The sequence below is a fragment of the Biomphalaria glabrata genome, chromosome 7 (assembly GCF_947242115.1).
Source record: "Biomphalaria glabrata chromosome 7, xgBioGlab47.1, whole genome shotgun sequence".
NCBI classification, from domain to species: domain Eukaryota; kingdom Metazoa; phylum Mollusca; class Gastropoda; family Planorbidae; genus Biomphalaria; species Biomphalaria glabrata.
Genome location: NC_074717.1, coordinates 41,884,819 through 41,903,394, shown reverse-complemented (window position 1 = coordinate 41,903,394; position 18,576 = coordinate 41,884,819). Strand labels below are relative to the sequence as shown.

The following is an 18,576-nucleotide window of genomic DNA, read 5'->3' as shown; positions in this document are numbered from 1 at the left end:
TATTGTCTTAGAGAAAAAAAATATGACAAATTTTTTGCTTGATCCAAAAATGGGAAGTGAGAGAAAAACGTGTAAAAGAATTCACCCAGACAGACAAACAGACGGAGTGAACGTGCAATGGCAAACCTCGCTTTAAATATGACTTTACAGTCATCTTTGAGTCCATTGGATATGAGAAATAGGCTGATCTTCGATCGCGATGGAGGATATGTATTGGTAGTGTAATATAATTAAACGTGGAAATGTTATCTTAAGAATGTTCGTTTACAGATTACTAATAATCCATTTAATTTCCATAAACTCTCATCCTAGCAAAAAGTTGAAGCTATCAGAAAACTTTTCGGTCAGATTTTGTTGGACATACTTAAATATACAGGCTATAACATCTGGTCAATGAATGGGACAAAGAAGAATTTACGTAATGTTAACGCTGTGCTAGATTCTAATATCTAAGGAGCTGTAGTAGTCACGATTTAACACTTGAGTTCTGTCCCTTTTTAAAAAAACACATTTCACTTTACCAGAAAGAGTTGTCTGAGCTGTCTCCTCTAATAATAATTATCTGAACTATAATAACAGCCCTTTTTTTTTCCTCTACGGAACTTACATGTATTATACAATACATCATACGATAGGCCATGTTATTTTCCATACAATGAGATTTGCAATGTTCCAAACATGTTTCTAAATAAAAGATATTCAAGGCAACAGTGGAAGGAATTCAATGTCCGAGACATCCATGTACTTGTTGGCCACATTAATATTACAATTCCTCCTACGAGCTTGCAAACTCTTCATGTGTTCAGGAATCACGGTAGACGATAGACTGGAATTTCGAAAACGGCTTTCTCGATTTTCCTAGATATTTGACAGTCTATGTATATATATATATATCTTTGGGGGGGAAATAACTACCTAATTGGCGATTCAGTGAAAACGTTTTATAAAATTGTAATTATTTTGAAATTAAATTTAACATTTTAAAAACAAATTTTGAACACGATTTGAGTGTTAAATGTTTCTTTATGTTTAGTACATTTGAGTTAGATAAATAATTAGACGTACATAAACATACTGCACACAGCAGGGGTTCTTAACCTGTGGGTCGTGACCCCCTTGGGAGTCGATTAACGATTTGCCAGTGGTCGCCTAAGACCATCGAAAAAATGGATTGTTATCGTCTATTCTTCTGTTGCTGTATGTATGTGCGGGGGGGGGTCGCGGCAGAGTTGGGGATTGTAAAAAGGGGTCGCCGATCCTAAAAGGTTGAGAACCGCTGGCACACAGTCTTGTGTAGAAACCATTAGCTGGAATAATTGATAGAAACATTTGATTGGACAAAGCCCATTGGAAAGACTCATTACACTAGAGAAGTAGTCAAAGAAAAAAATAGAATTAGAAATTGTAGAGCACCTTCAGCTTCATAAAGATAGAGTTAATGCTAGGTGATATATACATATATTAAACATAAATGGATAGCAGCACCAGGGACCAAGTTTTATTTTATTTAAAATGTATGTATAACATTTGTTTCAGCACCTAGCTTCAACTCTATGTGTACGTTTACAGCTGAATTGTTCACACCCACTGAAGCTTCTGTATGTAATGTTTTTATGTCGTCCACTTGTCATTATGAGAGATTTACAATTAGATAGAGCCATCGTTTGTCTAATACATGCCTAACGGCTGTCTGTGTCGGCTCTATTGAAGTTGTTAGTGAACGGATGTGGCGAGGTGGGGGGGGGAGGGGCTAGCTAGGACATGTGACCATTGACCACTGGGGTGGTAATTTGCATACGGGCGAAACGACTCTGGGCCAGAAAAATGCTTTTAATGGACATTCCGATGGTCTAGAGGTTAAGTTCTCTTAGTACGTTATCGCTAGGCGGTGTTGTCGTTTTCGGGGTCACTGGTTCGGGCTTTGGTCGGCGCAGTCCCTTATTTTCGTCGCATTTAATTTACTACTTTCTCTTTTAAAAAACTTGGTCCCTCGTGCTGCTGTTCATTTATGTTTAATATATGTAACTTCATAAAGAAGAAGCTGATGTTAGTTATTTGACTGTCTAGTTCTTCACTCTTCAAGAAGTTAGTTATTTGACTGTCTAGTTCTTCACTCTTCAAGAAGTTACGGCATCAACGTGTCCTTATTATGTTCAAAGAAAAAAGTTATTGGTGTAGGTATTCTAGAAGTTACAGCTAGTACATAGAAACATCCCTTGCATTTTTGTTCACATTCATCTACTTGGTAGTCTCCTTATAAGCTGATCCTCCCAATTACGTGACAAATTCAATAACAATCTTTTTTTTTTCTCTATTGTTTTTTTTTCCTTATTTTTCCTTATTTGGATTTTCGCTGTTCTGGAAAGTCCCAAGTCTTCTCGACAGTTCCACGATCGGGGTGCACGTGTAGCTCCTGACCTAAAAATGACCCTACTAATTTAAATATATTTGTATTTCTCATATTGTCACCTGGGTGCGCATCAAGGCTGCTAGAGAAGTATAAAAGAAATTGTAAAATTCTAGTAGCTTCCAGTTTCTAAGCAGAAGAATGAATTAGATAAAGGGAGATGGTTGTTTTCGAGTACTCGTCGAAGTGTCATTAAGAGTCAAGAATTTTTTTCCTTCTACGACCTTTTTTTTACCCTCGAAAGGCTTTTATCCCGTGGCCGGGATAATGGATTAGCTCTTTCCTGACTCCTATGACAAGAGGAACCCATCAACAAGCTGATCAGTTCTTAATAACCCGTCTTCCATGAGACACGGCTTCTTGAGCAGACGTCATAGGTTCCGCTTCCTTTAAAAAGGCCGGTGGCCGAGTCCACGAGGGAACACTCTTTATTCCTATAATGTACCGTCGCGTTCTGTGGAGGAACCATCATCGCCCGTATTGTCCCTGCTGCAAACCTGAGCGACGCTTTGACATGGTCGGCAAGCGTCACAGGAAGTTTAAATCTGTTATTGAGTTTGGATTCTGAAGTGTACTATTGCTTGATATATTAATTGCCATAAATTCTGCTTGAACCATTAAATAATTTACTTCTTAACTTAAAAAATTGGGATATTGCTTCATTTATATAAAGCTTTTAGGAATACCAATATGTATTAACCTCTTGATTTTCTTGTAATATATAAATATGTAAGTGTTAGTACTTTTACTTTGTAATCCCCCCTGCATTTTGTTCGTATTAAAACAACCAATGTTAGTCCTGAGAGATTAATCCAACAGAAAGCATTCGGCTACTAGTAAGCCAGCCATTAGCGGTGTAGACTCTTGTGTTTTCTTGAATTTTTGAATGCACTATTATGATGTCTTCACGGATAGACAAGACCATCAATAATACACTAATGTCAATGGAAATTTGTCCCGGAGGAATCGATGCAACGAAATGCATTCCACGAGCTAGGAGGGACATATCTGGTGTTTTCGTTTCAGAGTGGTGCTGGATTAAGAATGGGTCGTTGAAAGCTGTTGGAATAGTTTTCATAGCAATTTCTGGGTTTGTTTGTTTTTTAAACTATGAAGCAAACACATGTGTTGCATGTGCCTCGCGTATCATCTATTTATCAGGACACCATCTAATTGATTACTTATGATTTCGTTGCCAAAGACTCAGTGGTACAAGCCATATAATGCATATACCAACACTAAAACAGTTCTTTACCGCTTTCGTATTTCGTTAATGCATTTTGAATTGAGCGCCAGCATGTGTAAGGCTCAGGTTTAAATTGCTAGCTAGTGTAAGAATCACGCTTGTGAAAGGATCTGGTTTGGGTTGGTAATTCTGTGACATTGTAGATATATATGTACGCAGAGCATACTGATATTTGTTTCGTATTTTCAAGTATGGTCATCTATTTGTTTGATATGGTGCGGGCTTTTTTTTTTTTTGTATCTTTGAGAATCTGCATTTTTCTGCTACATTGTCTTCTAGCAAATCTTCCCCTCCCCCTAAACAGTCAAAAAAAAAAAATCTCATTTCTTGCAAATCTCATTTTGTTACTTGGTGTGTACACGACTCAAGCTCTTTGGAAATCATAATTCATCTTTGTTTAACTATAAAACGTGTTTATTTCCCTTGAAATGGAAATTAATTAAATAATGTGAGACAAATTTAAATCTGTTCCACTTAGCACACTAATCACAAAAGCAAGAAATACATAAAAAGAAGTGTGGTTTTTTTAAACTAAGACTATACAAAGTGTCATTGTATCCATTAGTTTGGATCAGTCATATAATTAAATGTGTGATACATCTAAATCAAGAACAATAAACCTGTTCTATTAATAATACCGTAATTTGTTTTTTTTTTAAATTACGCACAAATTATATCGATTACGTCATAGTTATGTACAAAAAGTAACAAAATAATGACTAAGAGATGATGTTGACTGAGAGATGATGTCGACTGAGAGATGATGTTGACTGAGAGATGAAAGTTGACTTAGAGATGATGTTGACTGAGAGATGATGTTGACTGAGAGATAATGTTGACTGAGAGATGATGTCTACTGAGAGATGATGTTGACTTAGAGATGAAAGTTGACTTAGAAATGATGTTGACTGAGATATGATGTTGACTGAGAGATGATGTTGACTGAGAGATGATGTTGACTGAGAGATGATGTTGACTGAGAGATGATGTTGACTGAGAGATGATGTCGACTGAGAGGTAATGTTGACTGAGAGATGAAAGTTGACTTAGAGATGATGTTGACTGAGAGATGATGTTGACTTATAGATAAAAGTTGACTGAGAGATGATGTTGACTAAGAGATTAAAGTTGACTGAGAGATGAAAGTTGACTTAGAGATGAATGTTGATTTAAAGATTATGTTGACTTAGAGATGAAAGATGACTGAGAGATGATGTTGAAGAGAGATGATGTTGACTGAGAGATGAAAGTTGACTGAGAGATGATGTTGACTGAGAAATGAAAGTTTACTGAGAGATGATGTTGACTGAGAGATGATGTTGACTTAGAGATGAAAGTTGACTTAGAGATGATATTGACTGAGAAATGATGTTGACTCAGAGGTGATCTTGACTCAGAGGTGATGTTGACTCAGAGATGATGTTGACTGAGAGATGAAATCCGATCAAACAAAAACTAGGACCAAGAACAAGACACAGATCAAGATATTGGATGGAATTTCAGAGCTGAAGACCAGAGGGATTTATTGAGGTTAGCTTTGCGAGTGTGTGTTTTTATGTAAATGTTGACATTAAGCTCTTCTAGTTGGTACTGATGACTAATGTCTGTGGTTTTCAAGAATTCTTTCAGCTTTGCAAGTGCTGCTTCGGATTGTGCAATTCTGGTCAGTAGTTCAGCCATGGTTCCTTCGTCTAAAACAATATCTCGACCTTATTAAATCTAGTTTCTTTTATAATTTTTAAAAATGTCCCACATCATTTTAATAGTGTTTTATTGTGTACATTGTTTTGTTATATAATGCTGATAATTCAAACTCAACTGATAGTTACAATGAATAGAGACAAAGTTTGCGAGGGCATCTAACGATGAGAGAACTGCCAAAGAGTTTAATACGGCAAAAATCTGGCTAGGAAAAGAAGATGTACGCGAGAATAAGAGACAGAAAGACAATGAGAGAAAAATAGATCTAATATATAACGCACAATGTAAGGTGTATGTGTTTATGTATGTATGTATGTATGTATGTATGTATGTATGTATGTATGTATGTGTGTATGTATGTATAAAACTTGTATGAATTTCTAATGTCCCGACACTTAAATTTATCTCTTTGACAGAGCGAAACCTTTTTAATAAATCCGGCGAACACGTTTTCACAGTATTTAAATTTCATCGTATTAAATTATCGGCAAAACGGGTAACCTTCTTTCATATTCAACTTTTGTTTTCGTGGAAAATAAAAATATGAAGCGAATAATCGCTATATTTGACATAGGTCTAAATTCAATCTACTATACCAGTAATGCACCACCTAACACCCGCCGACCAAGGGTAATATTTTGCTAGTGTGTGTGTATATATATATATATATATATATATATATATATATATATATATATATATATATATATATATATATATATATACAAGGCTTTTTTGTGACGGTACGCACCGGTACGGAGTACCGGCACCTTTTTGAAAAAAATATTATTTTCTTGTATTTTAACGTATATTATTGATTTTTAGTAGTTACATGTTAGGCAATCAACTACTGAGAACCGACACCTAATAACAAAATTACAAAAAAAGCACTGTATATATATATATATATACACACATAGAGAGAGTGACAGGGAGAGAGAGAGAGAGAGAAATCAAGAGAGAGCGAGAGAGAGAAGAAAACGAAAGTGATTAGGTCGATACATGTATATTTAAGTTTGTCATTTCCCAGAGCAGAACTTCCTTAAAACACTTTCATATCTTGGGCCAATACAAGCAAACATGTTTGCTTCCCTAGGTCCCCATAGAATTTGACCACTTCATTCAAGGAGAGAGAGAGAGAGAGATCGAAAGAGAAACACAGAGAGAGATGGATAGAGACAAATGCGGAGAAAGCGATGAAGAGAGAAAATGGACAGATAGATGGAAAAGAAGAAAGAGAGATAAAAAGAGAGAGGGAGAGAGAGATAGAAAGAAAGAAATAAAAAGATGGAGAGAGACAGAGTGGAAAAGAGAGAGAGAGATTGAGAGATATAATAGTAATAGAAAAGTAATAACAATTTAAAACAAAAGTGCAAAAACACAACCAACACATCTTATGTTGTCAGATGACATTGCTCTCATTCACCGTTGTTTCTTCTGGAACAGCGATTCTCAACCTTTTAAGCTCGGCGATCCCTTTTTTACAATCCCCCACTCTGCAGCGACCCCCCCCCCCCAACACACACAGCAATAGAAGAGTAGACAAAAACAATCCATATTTTCGATGGTCTTAGGCGACCCCCTGGTAAATCGTCTATCGACCCCCAAGAGGGTCACGACCCACAGGCTGAGAACCCCTGTTCTAGAACTTCCTCAAGCCCACGGGAATTGAAGAGCTACACACCGCCACGGGAAAAAAATATGAAAAAATAACAAACGATTATTTACCCTACACGTGAACCACTCTGCTGTGTGTTTATTTTCGTTATTAATATCACTTGGGTCATTTTTCTACATCGTCACTAAGGTCCAGTTGACTCCAGACTCCCAGGGTCTATCAAATATTCAAGATCTTTTGGCCAATTTTTGTTTTCTTCTACTCTGTAAACGAAGAGGGAAAACATATTCCCACTGGTGTGAAAAGAAAAAAGGCAAAATTACATCATCAACAATTTTGTTTCTCCGCATGGACACAATGCATCATTTATTTCTCTCCCCTTTTAATTTCTCTTCTAAAGTGCAAACATCAAGTGAAATAGAGAAATCATACTTTGCACAAATGTTTTTCTCTCAAATATTGAACTGTGGTTCGAAGGAAGTCAAGGATAGATAGATAGATAGATAGATAGATAGATAGATAGATAGATAGATAGATAGATAGATAGATAGATAGATAGATAGATAGATAGATAGAGGAATAGATAGATAGATGGATATATATATATATATGTATATTTAGAGAGAGAGAGTGAGAATGATAGATATATAGATAGAGATAGATAGAGGCATAGATAGACAGACAGATAGATAGATAGATAGATAGATAGATAGATAGATAGATAGATAGATAGATAGATAGATAGATAGATAGATAGATAAAAATAAGTTATTCTTACCAGATTGACTTAGGACAAACTACGTCTTGAATTAAGATGTCAGACAGTTATAAGAAAATCAGCATCATCGCTCCAGCGACACTTCCTAGACCTAATGAGATAAAAATAAAAATGGTATGGCCCCATTTATCTATACATAAGTCATTTCTTTTTTTGAATGGGCAAAACAATAAGGACCGTGAAAATAGACTAGTGAGGAAAAGGGGATAGTTAAATAGATCGGGGAAAGAGGAACAACTCGTCTATGCCAATCACAGTTATCTTCAAACTTTTACGAGTGACGTTTCTCTAAAACCACAAAATTTACTTTCGCGCCCACCCACAGCCATTTGTTCTCCATCATTCTAAGATACAGAAATACATTCTCCTGTCGTCTATAACGAACTGTATATCGTAAGTAGGAAGAGCGCAGATCAATTATATAAGAAAGGCGAAGTACTTGCCGATACATCAGTTTGACTTGTAGCACCAATCTGCTAGTAGACAACTGAACCGCTGTAAACGTATTCAATCTTAACTTATAAAACTTGAAATAACTTAACTTGTGAGCCAAATATAACTTTTATGACAATATAAACTGATTTCACTCGAGATACACTGAAATCAATGTAGTATAAGATAGTAGACGTTAGTACTAATATACAAATTACAATACAATAACACGTCCTTTCAGTCTCGCGTTCTGGAGTCGTCTCTCGTATCCAAGACCGCTGACGACAATGCCGCATGTTTTGTATCATTCACAACCAATCGCTAACCTCTTCCCATCGTCACCATAGAAACAGACACACACACTCTCCAATACAATTATAAAATGTATTGGTGCATTTAACTGTTTCTCTCCAATATGACGATAACATTGTTTATTTGACCCCATTAAATTAATTAAGTTTTCTTTTTCTATAAACATTGATATATAAAAATAGCATGCATTTCCCATCAATTCTACACCAAACAAAATATTTTCTGATAACAACGTCATAGAAGATTAATCATAATAGAAAAGTGATCTACTAATGAACATAATGAATCAATCCGTCGGATCATGGAAAATATATACGGAAAGAAAGAGTTAAAAAGCGTTTTATTCATTGAAATATCAATATTATCACGTGGCTAAATGTTGTTTGTTTACGATTGGTGAATGAGGTCCATTTTAAAAAAATGTCCAGAAAGTGTAAAAGCGAAAGCTGGAGGTTCCGGTCAAAAAAGCAAAAGAGAGTACTGCATAAAGAAGGTGAAGAAAAGTCAGAGATTTTACGTTGGGCTTTTAGTTATGGAAGGGCGGGCAGGGGAGTTCAGATACGTTAAATTGAAACTAGAATTTACGACCAAAAGCATGCGTGGCTATGTTTGTGTGTGTGTGGGGGGGGGAGGTTATAAAACGGGTTGTTCCAGATCAAATGATAAGCTTATGTCAGAGAACATTACGATTCACAAATGGGTGGGGATGGTGAGAGATACACATAGAGAAAGAGAGAGAAAGAGAGAGAGAGAGAGAAAGAGAGAGATAGAAAGAGAGAAAGAAAGAGAGAGAGAAAGAATAGGAGAGAGAGAGAAAGAGAGAGAGAGAGAAAGACAAAAAGAGAAGGAAAGAGAAAGAGAAAGAGAGAGAGAGCGAGAGGGAGAGAGAGAAAGAGAAGGAGAGAGAGAGAGAGAGGGAGAGGGAGAGAGTGAGAGAGAGAGAGAAGGAGAGAGAGAGAAGGAGAGGGAGAGAGAGAGAGAGAAGGAGAGAGAGAGAAGGAGAGGGAGAGAGAGAGAGAGGGTGAGAGAGAGAGAAGGACATCGAGAGAGAGTGATAGAGAGAGAGAAGGAGAGGGAGAGAGAGAGAGAGGGTGAGAGAGAGAGAAGGACATCGAGAGAGAGTGATAGAGAGAGAGAAGGAGAGAGAGAGGGAGAGTGAGAGATGAAAAGAGAAGGAGAGAGGGTGGTTTCATCCTCTTCTAACACAAACAATAGTTAACGAGATTTAAAAAAGTATGTTAGGAAGATTGTTCAAATGCTGTCCGATCATTGGAAGTTCTAACCCCCCCCCCCCCCCCAAAAAAAAGGGGGGATGTTCCAGCCATAATAAATCAACTGACGTAGTCAGAGTATAATGCTAGAACTTGATATTTCTATTCGTTCAAATTTCTTTTTTTATTTTACTTTTTCTCTATTATTTTTACCTCCTCTCTTTTCTTTGATTTATTCCTTTTTAAAAAAAAAATTAACTCACATTTTTATCAAATCAGTCTTCATCTGTTTATAATTCCATTTTTTTTTGTCATTCTAAAAGTAAAATGCATTGTATTTTTTTTCTGCATTAAAATAACGATTTAAAAAAACCCGTAAATGTTCCACTTCTCCTCATTTTTTTACGTATTTTTTTTTAAAATATATTTTCAGTGATCAGGTGGTCGAGTAGGTTGCGCTTCGGACTGTCGTCAAGAAAGTTTCAAGCTTGACCTTCATCCAATGTCATTCCCTGATATCCTGCTGGACATTTGTATCATTGTGTACCATAATCGTTTACAAAGGAACTTACGTCAAGTCAAAGGTCTTTGCTTCATGAGAGATGGTTCATACTATGAACTTGAATAAACATACAATCAAGAATTATAGGCATTTATTTATCAGTTGTTTCTCTTAATTATTCCCCTTCTACATATTCCTTAGTCTGTTGGATAGTTAGGGCGCCACACAAGATCAGATGACCGTCTTTCTCCATTGCTCTCTGTCTTTTGTCTCGGATAAAATCTCTTTCATTTAAATGCTCGATCATTCTTGTATGTTGTATTTCCTTCCTTCTGCTTCTTCTTCTTTTACCTGGTACTTTTCCCTGAAGGAAGGTCTTTGCATGCCCCGAAGACCTTGTGGTGCCTATATGTAAAACACAAATCTCTGACTTGACAATTTACTTCTCAGTCTTATACTCAAATGGTCAAATGAACTTTTGTACTATTCCTCTCGCATTGATGACGTATTTTACTATCTGACAAAACATTTTTACAATACCTCTATTCAAATCACTCCTTCATGGAGGGTGGACGCTGATCTCGAAAACTGCTCTAACAATTTTCCTAGATATTTATCAGTTGATATATATCGCTAAGAACAGAATTACAAGCTCTTTGTTCACATCGGCAAAACTCTAGTTTGGCCGTCATAATTTTTCAAAGTAAAAAATAAATTTGGCTAGAGACTTACAAATCTATCTAGGTCTTGAGCCAACTTGGCTTTGTCAGACTTATTACCGTAATTATGCGATAACAGTAAATTTAAATTTGCTTCAATTTTAATGAAGTTTACAAGAGTTGCTTATTATTTTACGTAAATCTAATATAGATTACATCCTAATTCTAGATCTGGAGGTAGATGTAGACTTGATTTTAAAAGTTCTAAATCAGAACTTTAGGTCTAGTGTTATATCTAGATCTAGATGTCCTTATAATAAATATACCAATAAATAGTCGCACAGTATGCCATCCTCGATGGCCGATTCAGAAAATGCGGACGTTCAACTTCAAGGCAATCAAGCAGCTGACGGTGCCACGGTTTCGATACCCGAATTGAATCAAATATTATTTTTATTATTTTATTATATTTGCAGTTTAACTACGGACTTTATAAGAATATATTCTTTTTAATTTTTTTTCTTCTGTTTTTACTACAAACCTTTTTCAATTACCTACTCTTGTCGCTTTAACAATCAAGTGACACTCTCAGGCAAAGTATTTTCATGTCCAAACACAGCCCACCAGGTCCTCGGAGTTTTTATTTTTGTACCCAATCCACTTGAACTTAAACTATTCGAGACAAGCTTGTTTCTTTTTCAGTTCAGATCTCTTCACTTAGGTCACTAATCCTGTTTAAAATCAACTCTCAAAGTAAGATCCCTCCATAGTCCTTTGTTTTCACTGTGTCAGTCCGCGCACCAGTTCAGGGAGTTCACCTCCCTCCCAGTTCAACCCCACTCCTTCACATCCTTTCCCTTGTTTTGTTTTGTTTTTGCACTTAAGCGTGACTTCCGGTTAATGCAAGGGCAATAAGTTCTCTCTCTGGCTGCGATGAAATGATCCAGCCCAGGCTGCACTGGGCGAGCTCCTGTTTTCCCTCAGCATGACATCAGATTCAATATTCGAGACCATAGAATGACTCTAGTACCAGACTAAGTACTGAATGATAAATAGACTTCCGGGTGGGATGGGATAATCTAATTGTCACTTCTAACTTCAATAACGAAGCAATTGCATTTGGTGAACTATTTCAAAAGGTCGTGAAGACAACAGGAAGTAGATAATATATTTACTAGTTAGTTAACGAGGTATAATAGAATGCCAGGATGTAGCGCTCTGTACTGCAAGCCACCTAAGGGTCAGTAAAACCTATATTCAAAGTATTTTCAATGTTTGGGTATAGTCTCAAGGAAACGAAAGCTTAGTTTTAGAGTTTTCCTTTTTTTTTTTTTTGCAATGCAAAGTACACAACAGAATTCATTCTAGTCCAGGGTGGGCCTTAGATAATTGAATGCTCTAGGCGAAGTGAATTTGGTTACCCCAAATAAAATAGAAAAATAAAAAATAATTTACAGCGAAAAAAATAAAGTTATGCAATTTATATATACCAATTATACTCCCACAATATCATCAAGGAAGAGTTTATTTATTCTCTATAAACTGGACATATCCATTTGTACAATCATATGCGATGCCCACACTAGGCATAGGCACTAGGCATCTGCCTAGTTTGCCTATGCCTAACGCTGACCCTGCATAGTCCCACTAGTTATCGGAGTAGCACCTAATTTTTAAATAAATTTGAGAGATGCCAGACAGGCTAAGTAGTAAAGAGCTTGGCTTCCGAGCCGAAGGGTCTAGAATTCGTATCCTGTTGAAGACTGGGATTTTTAATTTCTGGAGTCCACCAAGTTCTAAAGTGTTGTGGAAAAGTTAAAGGCGGATAGTCGTTGTGCTGGCCACATGTCACCCTCGTTGACCTAGGGCCATAGAAACATATGACCTTCATATAATCTGCCTTATACTTTACTCTTGTACTTTAGTCAAAAAATGAATAAGTAATGAACTAAATTAAAACCAATAAGATACACTAGTCTTAATATTCATTTTTTTCCACTGGTATATCTTTTAATTAGAACGTAATGGAATCAACAATCAGGAATAAGAACATATTTTATGCATATGTAAGTATTCATAGGAAGCATTCCATCAAAAGTAAAGTTCTCCTTTCAGACCTTGAGATCTATAGGTCAAATGATGTCAAGGTCACCTGTTTCTCTTGCCCACGGTTAACAAGGGTGTCATGTGGCCATAACAACAACCAATCGCATTTACTTTTCCCCAACTAATGTCAGGTACCCATTAGAGCTGGGTGGACTCAGATGCGCCCAAATGATCCCGAAATTGAAAATCCCATTTTTCACCAGGATTCGAACCCCGGACACTTGTTTTACGCTCAGCCACATCGCCTCCCCATCAAATGTAGATATAACATTATTATCATTCTACTACAAACTCATAATCTGCATTTTGAATGTCAATGTTTAGACCACAACTTAGTGCATATAATGTTTAGGAAAAAAAAATTTCCCAGGGGTCCAAGGAACGCGTCTTCTGGCAACAGCAAAAAGAAGTGGAGGCAATCCAACTTCCTATAATGAACTTCCAGACTCATGAATCGTTTGATCAGTCTTGAACTAGCACTCAGAGACGGAGAAACTGGTATCTACCATAAGATCTATGCATTTATGAGTAAGTCCATCAATCAAGTCTCCTCCCCCCCCCCCCAAAGAAAAACTGGTACATTATACCAAAATCAATAACTAGCATTTATGTTTTTTTTCCGACTGCAAAATTGAAACATCGAGAAAAGAAATTTGGAAGAGTGATATGTTTTATACGTACTACAGTTTGCTAGTAGAAATCGGAAATGGGAAAACATGATGCCAAAAACTATTTCTCGAAGACATGTGACATGGTAGGAAATTCCAATTATACAGGGCGATTGATATTTTGTACTATAGATCAAGTCATGACGTGGATAGAAATCATCTCCTGGGGCATAAAATTTCACTTAGCTTCAAAGAGATAGATCTGGTAAAGTTAGGAGAGCAGTGGGAATTTGTTTAGTAGAAAAATACTAAAATGATAGCAAAGGCTCTGACCCGTGTTATATATTTTAAAAGGCTCTGAAATACAACCAAGATTGATACATTATAATCAGAGGTGAAACACTTGATTTAAGTATTATTGAAGTTTCCAACGAAGTTCCAACCAACAACCACATTTTCAAAATATTTTCATCCATAAAGAAAGTTTAGCCTAATTTTTTTTTTAAATTTCAAGCTAACATTTCTAGTGTTGTAGTATTGGTGGCTAACGAAACTGTAATAATGCAGTGGGTACCGAGTCACATTGGTGTGACTGGCAACACAATTGCAGACTCCCTGGCCCATTGGGGAGTGCAAATTCCACCCACCGAACCGACTGTAAGTTTCCACCATGCTCTGGCTATAATTAAAAAAAAAACAGAAATGAAAAAGTGGATTGAGTGATGGTACAAGTCCCAAAAAGCCTGCGGAGTCTGGGAGTGTATGAGGCGCCCCGACCGCACTTCCCCGTGGTGGAGGCTGTCCAGGCCTGAGCAAGCTATTATAGCACAGTGCAGGACAGCACTGTCCTGTTGGCTCATATTTCTCACGGCTATTGCCAAATTTCGATTCACGTTGCCCCCGTTGCGGGGAAGAAGAGGAAACCGTGCCTCATTTTCTGTTTGACTGCCCCAGACTTGCTGATCTCCGTCTCGACAGGTCTGGGAAACCAAAAATTCGTGAACTATATGGTGACATGTATGCACTACGCAATACAGCAGGGTTTCTGTCCAGGGCTTTAGCAAGAGAGGATTTGAGCCTCTCAAGCCCTCACTCAAATGGAGTTTGATGATGATGATGATAAACGAAACTGATACAGCGTCACACTAATAGCGCGAATGTCTTGGGTTTGATCACTTTGCAGGCCAATATAATTTCATGATAAAATATGTTTGAAAGAATTGACTTCGTTAAGAAACAGAGAAAACAAAAGCGTATTCGAGTGCTATTGACTCACAAGAGTCATTTTGATCAATTTGTTTATTTATTTTCAAAATCGAAAGTTGAAAGAGAGGACATAAATACGTCACAAGGTACTAGTCAAAGCTTGAAGTAAAACATACATACATCATTTATTTCAGGAGAATAATTCACACATCAAAGTATGGCTAGATAGCTAAGTTTACGAACACGACAGTTTGAGTTTCAGCCATTACTGGCCATTTTTTTTTAAAGTTCGTACCAACTCACTACGTCTGTCTGTATGGTAAAACGTTTTAACATGTCTTTTTTTCTCCCAGATACAGTTGAAATTTTGCATAATTATTTATGGAACCTAATAAAACATGGATCAATTTGTTAATGAAATGTTGTTGATTAATTATTTTTTTTTAAATAAGGGGAAGAAATGCTACTTAATGAGAGATGAGGATATATCTATGGATTTAGTCCCATTTTTACGTTTAAATTAACACATTTTTTCTCACTTTGTAATCAGGGATCGAGTTAAAATTTAACATAAAAAAAAAATTCCCCTTTCAGACATTGTGGTCTATAGGGCAGATGATGTGAAGGTCATCTGTTTTTGTGGCCCACATTTAACGAGGGTGTAATTGTGGCCAGCACAACGACCAACCGCCATTTATTTTTCCCAACTAATGTCCGGTAGCCATTAGAACTGGGTGGACTCGGAGGCGCCCAAAGATCCCGAAAATTTAAATTAAAAATTTGGTATAATTATTCTTAATTATACTTAATTGATACACAAATCGATCCAAAAATTAACCAATCGGTTTATCATTTTAGTACTAATTAAATAATTTTGTTTTAATTAAGAAAAAGGGAGCTAAACCCTGTAGTTTCCGGATAAATGGCAATAATTAGCCTCATTTTTCATTAGATCAACTTTGGTTTTAAAACTTAAAAGTATGATTTTGGTTTGGCTTGTTTTCTTTCTTTATTCAAAACAAAACAACAACAGAGAGTCGCTATCTGATAGAAGGGGAAAAGACTGTATTTAGGAATAGTAAAGATTTTCAGATTACTTGTTTATAGGCGAGTATTTTTTGGTATCTAAACCCCCTTTGTGGAAAGCTAATCTGCCATAATTCCAAGCATACATAAATCCAAATATCTTTGGATAATTTTAACAAATGTGATCAAAATGTATATGCTTTTTTGTTTTTCTATACATGTTCGAAAAGGTTACTTTAGAAAAGATTATTACGCCAAGGCCCAAACATTGTTAAGAAAGACAAGAGATAATAAATGGAAGTTTCTACCTTTGGTCCATCGTGTTGACAATGCTCATATCTAACCAGCACGCAGACATTCCGTTGATGTGAAAGAAAGACAACTGCTAGATTTAAAACTACTTTATTTTGTGTGTAAGTATTTGTTGTGTTCAATTGAACTCATTACGCCACAGAGACAGAAATTTGAAATCGTGGCCTTATTTTCCTTAGGCATTATAGTTGGCAGGCGACCCAAAGGCAGTCCCCGAATGCGATGGATTGATGATGTGGAAGCAGATCTGCAACAGCTTGGGGTTAGGGCGCGGAGACGAAAGGTCCAAAAGAGATCTAAATGGAAGGATGTGTTGAAGCAGATCAGAGCCCTCCATGGGCTGTAGCGCTCCTGGGATGGATGGATGGATTATAGTATATCTTGTTAATTACAGACGTTCTCTTTCCATATGTTTAAGATGGCAGATCTGTCTATTATCTAAGATGGTAAATCTCTGTCTCTAGATCTAAGATGGTAGTTCTCTAGTTCTTGGTTTCTCTGTCCCTAGGCCCTAGGTTTAAGATGGTAGATCTGTCTATTATCTAAGAGAGTAAATCCCTGTCTCTAGATCTAATATGCTACTTCTCTGTCTCTAGGTTTAAAATTGTATTTCTCTGTCTCTAGGCTTCAGATGGGCATCTGCCCGAATACCCCTATAGCCAGCCCGCCCCTGATTTGTAAGTTATTATTGCTACTTTACCTTTTAGCCTTTTGTACTGAAGTGTCTGCAAATTTAGTAATTTTACTAATGGTGATAATCTTGTGAAATGTACATAATAATCAATGACACATCCATCCCCCTACAGGAACTCACATTAACCCTAGAGAGACGGTTTAGTACAAACGTGTGCAAACGTGAGTTGCTATATAAAATACGACACATGAAATATTAAAATGTATTTACTAGCATGCCCCTAGATTAAATATGATTACAATAGTCATTCTAGTTAGCATCAATACACTACTCTTTTCCTTTCTGATTTGTAGCTCATAAACCAAGCATGCAAAACATAAAAAAATCGTTTTTAAATAACCTAAAGCTTATTTAAGGTGAGGAACTCTACGCTTACAACTAAAGCTCTCAAATATGTATAAGTTATTTCCTTTATTCGATATCAAACAAAATAATTAATAACCAATAAAATAATATGAGCTATTGGTTGATTTTTTTTGTTATTGATTCATGTAATGTCTATGTCAATGAATAATTGTGAAAAGTTTCAACTTGATGCGAGAATGGGGTGGGAGAAATAACGTGCTCAAACTTATTACCAGACAGACAGAAAGACAGACAGAGTGAGTTGATATAAGCTTTGTAAAAAAAAAGTAATCAATGAAAATATACAACACGTTCATTACCTTTTTTTTGTTTTACATCAGCTTGTAGATCTCGGTAGAATTTTTTCCAACACTAGACCACTCCGATTAATTCAAAATAAAAATAAAATTTGACCACTAATAAAGTGTCCACTCGGTAATGACCAGTACTGGTCACTGAGATAAGGATGAAAGAAATGGAGCAGCGCTTGGCGAGTCAAGACACCATCGAGGCGCTGGCACAGTGTGAACAGGGCGTTCTCTCCCGCTCCCACTTGTTTAGTGTTAGGTGAAAAGCATTACATTAGGGTGAATCGAAAGGGTGAAAGGGGGGGATGAGCAAGAAACTGGTGAATCAGACTTTGTAACTTAAGAAACAGAGAAATCAAAAGACAGACTTCCTCGTTTTGCTTAGTTAAACCAAAGAAAATTAGAGTTTGAGGATTTTTAAAGATGTTTCTGAATTTAAAAGTAATTTTGTTTTTGTGTTTCTAAGTTGTCATTTTTTTTTAAAATATATTTTCGTTTTAGGGTTGTTGTTTTTTTCGGTGGTTTTTATTGTGTCTTCTGTGGGAAATCTTTTTTTTTTTTTTACTTGCGGCTTCAGATCGATTGGATGGTTGCCTGGTCGTTCGGTTTGGGCGCAGAACTTTCGCACAGTCGTCTCGACGGTCTAGGGTTAATACTCTGCCCTCTGCATTCACCAGTGGTCCTGCGGGAGGTTTGGACTAGGATTAAGATTATTAAATTATCTGAAAGATTATCGAGAACACCCGAAATCCAATGACTTGGCAGAATTTAAGTCATTGGTTAACACGTATGACTAAACAGACCCAGGAACACGCGTAGAATGTAATTAGGCTATCTTCTTTTTTTTAAAGTAATGTCTGTATTTTATAAGATATGGTGATGTAAAATAACATAAGATCATAACATCATTAAGTATAATATTTAAGAAATAGCAGCGTAGGATTAAAGCCATGGTTTATTTCTTCTAACAGGATGTAGTTTATGAAGTCTAAGCCTTCTGTCACTTTTGGCTTTATATTTCCTCTCTTTGCTAACCGATGGATAGTTAGTGTCGCGTTCATTATCTGTCTTCAATATGGCTTCGCTTATCTCTAGTCACTCTTTG

At 36.5% G+C, this 18,576-nt stretch overlaps 1 long non-coding RNA gene across 1 annotated transcript in view; it reads right to left on the bottom strand.

Annotated features, from left to right (window-relative positions):
* LOC129927471 (uncharacterized) overlaps window positions 1-17,669 on the bottom strand; it is a 39,682-nt gene extending 22,013 nt beyond the window's left edge. Inside the window, exons 1-2 of the long non-coding RNA XR_008779081.1 lie at window positions 17,484-17,669; window positions 7,751-7,841 (exon numbers count right to left, since the gene is read on the bottom strand). This is a non-coding gene — a long non-coding RNA (uncharacterized LOC129927471). The remainder of the gene's footprint in view (window positions 1-7,750; window positions 7,842-17,483) is intronic.
* Window positions 17,670-18,576: the final 907 nt, after the last annotated feature.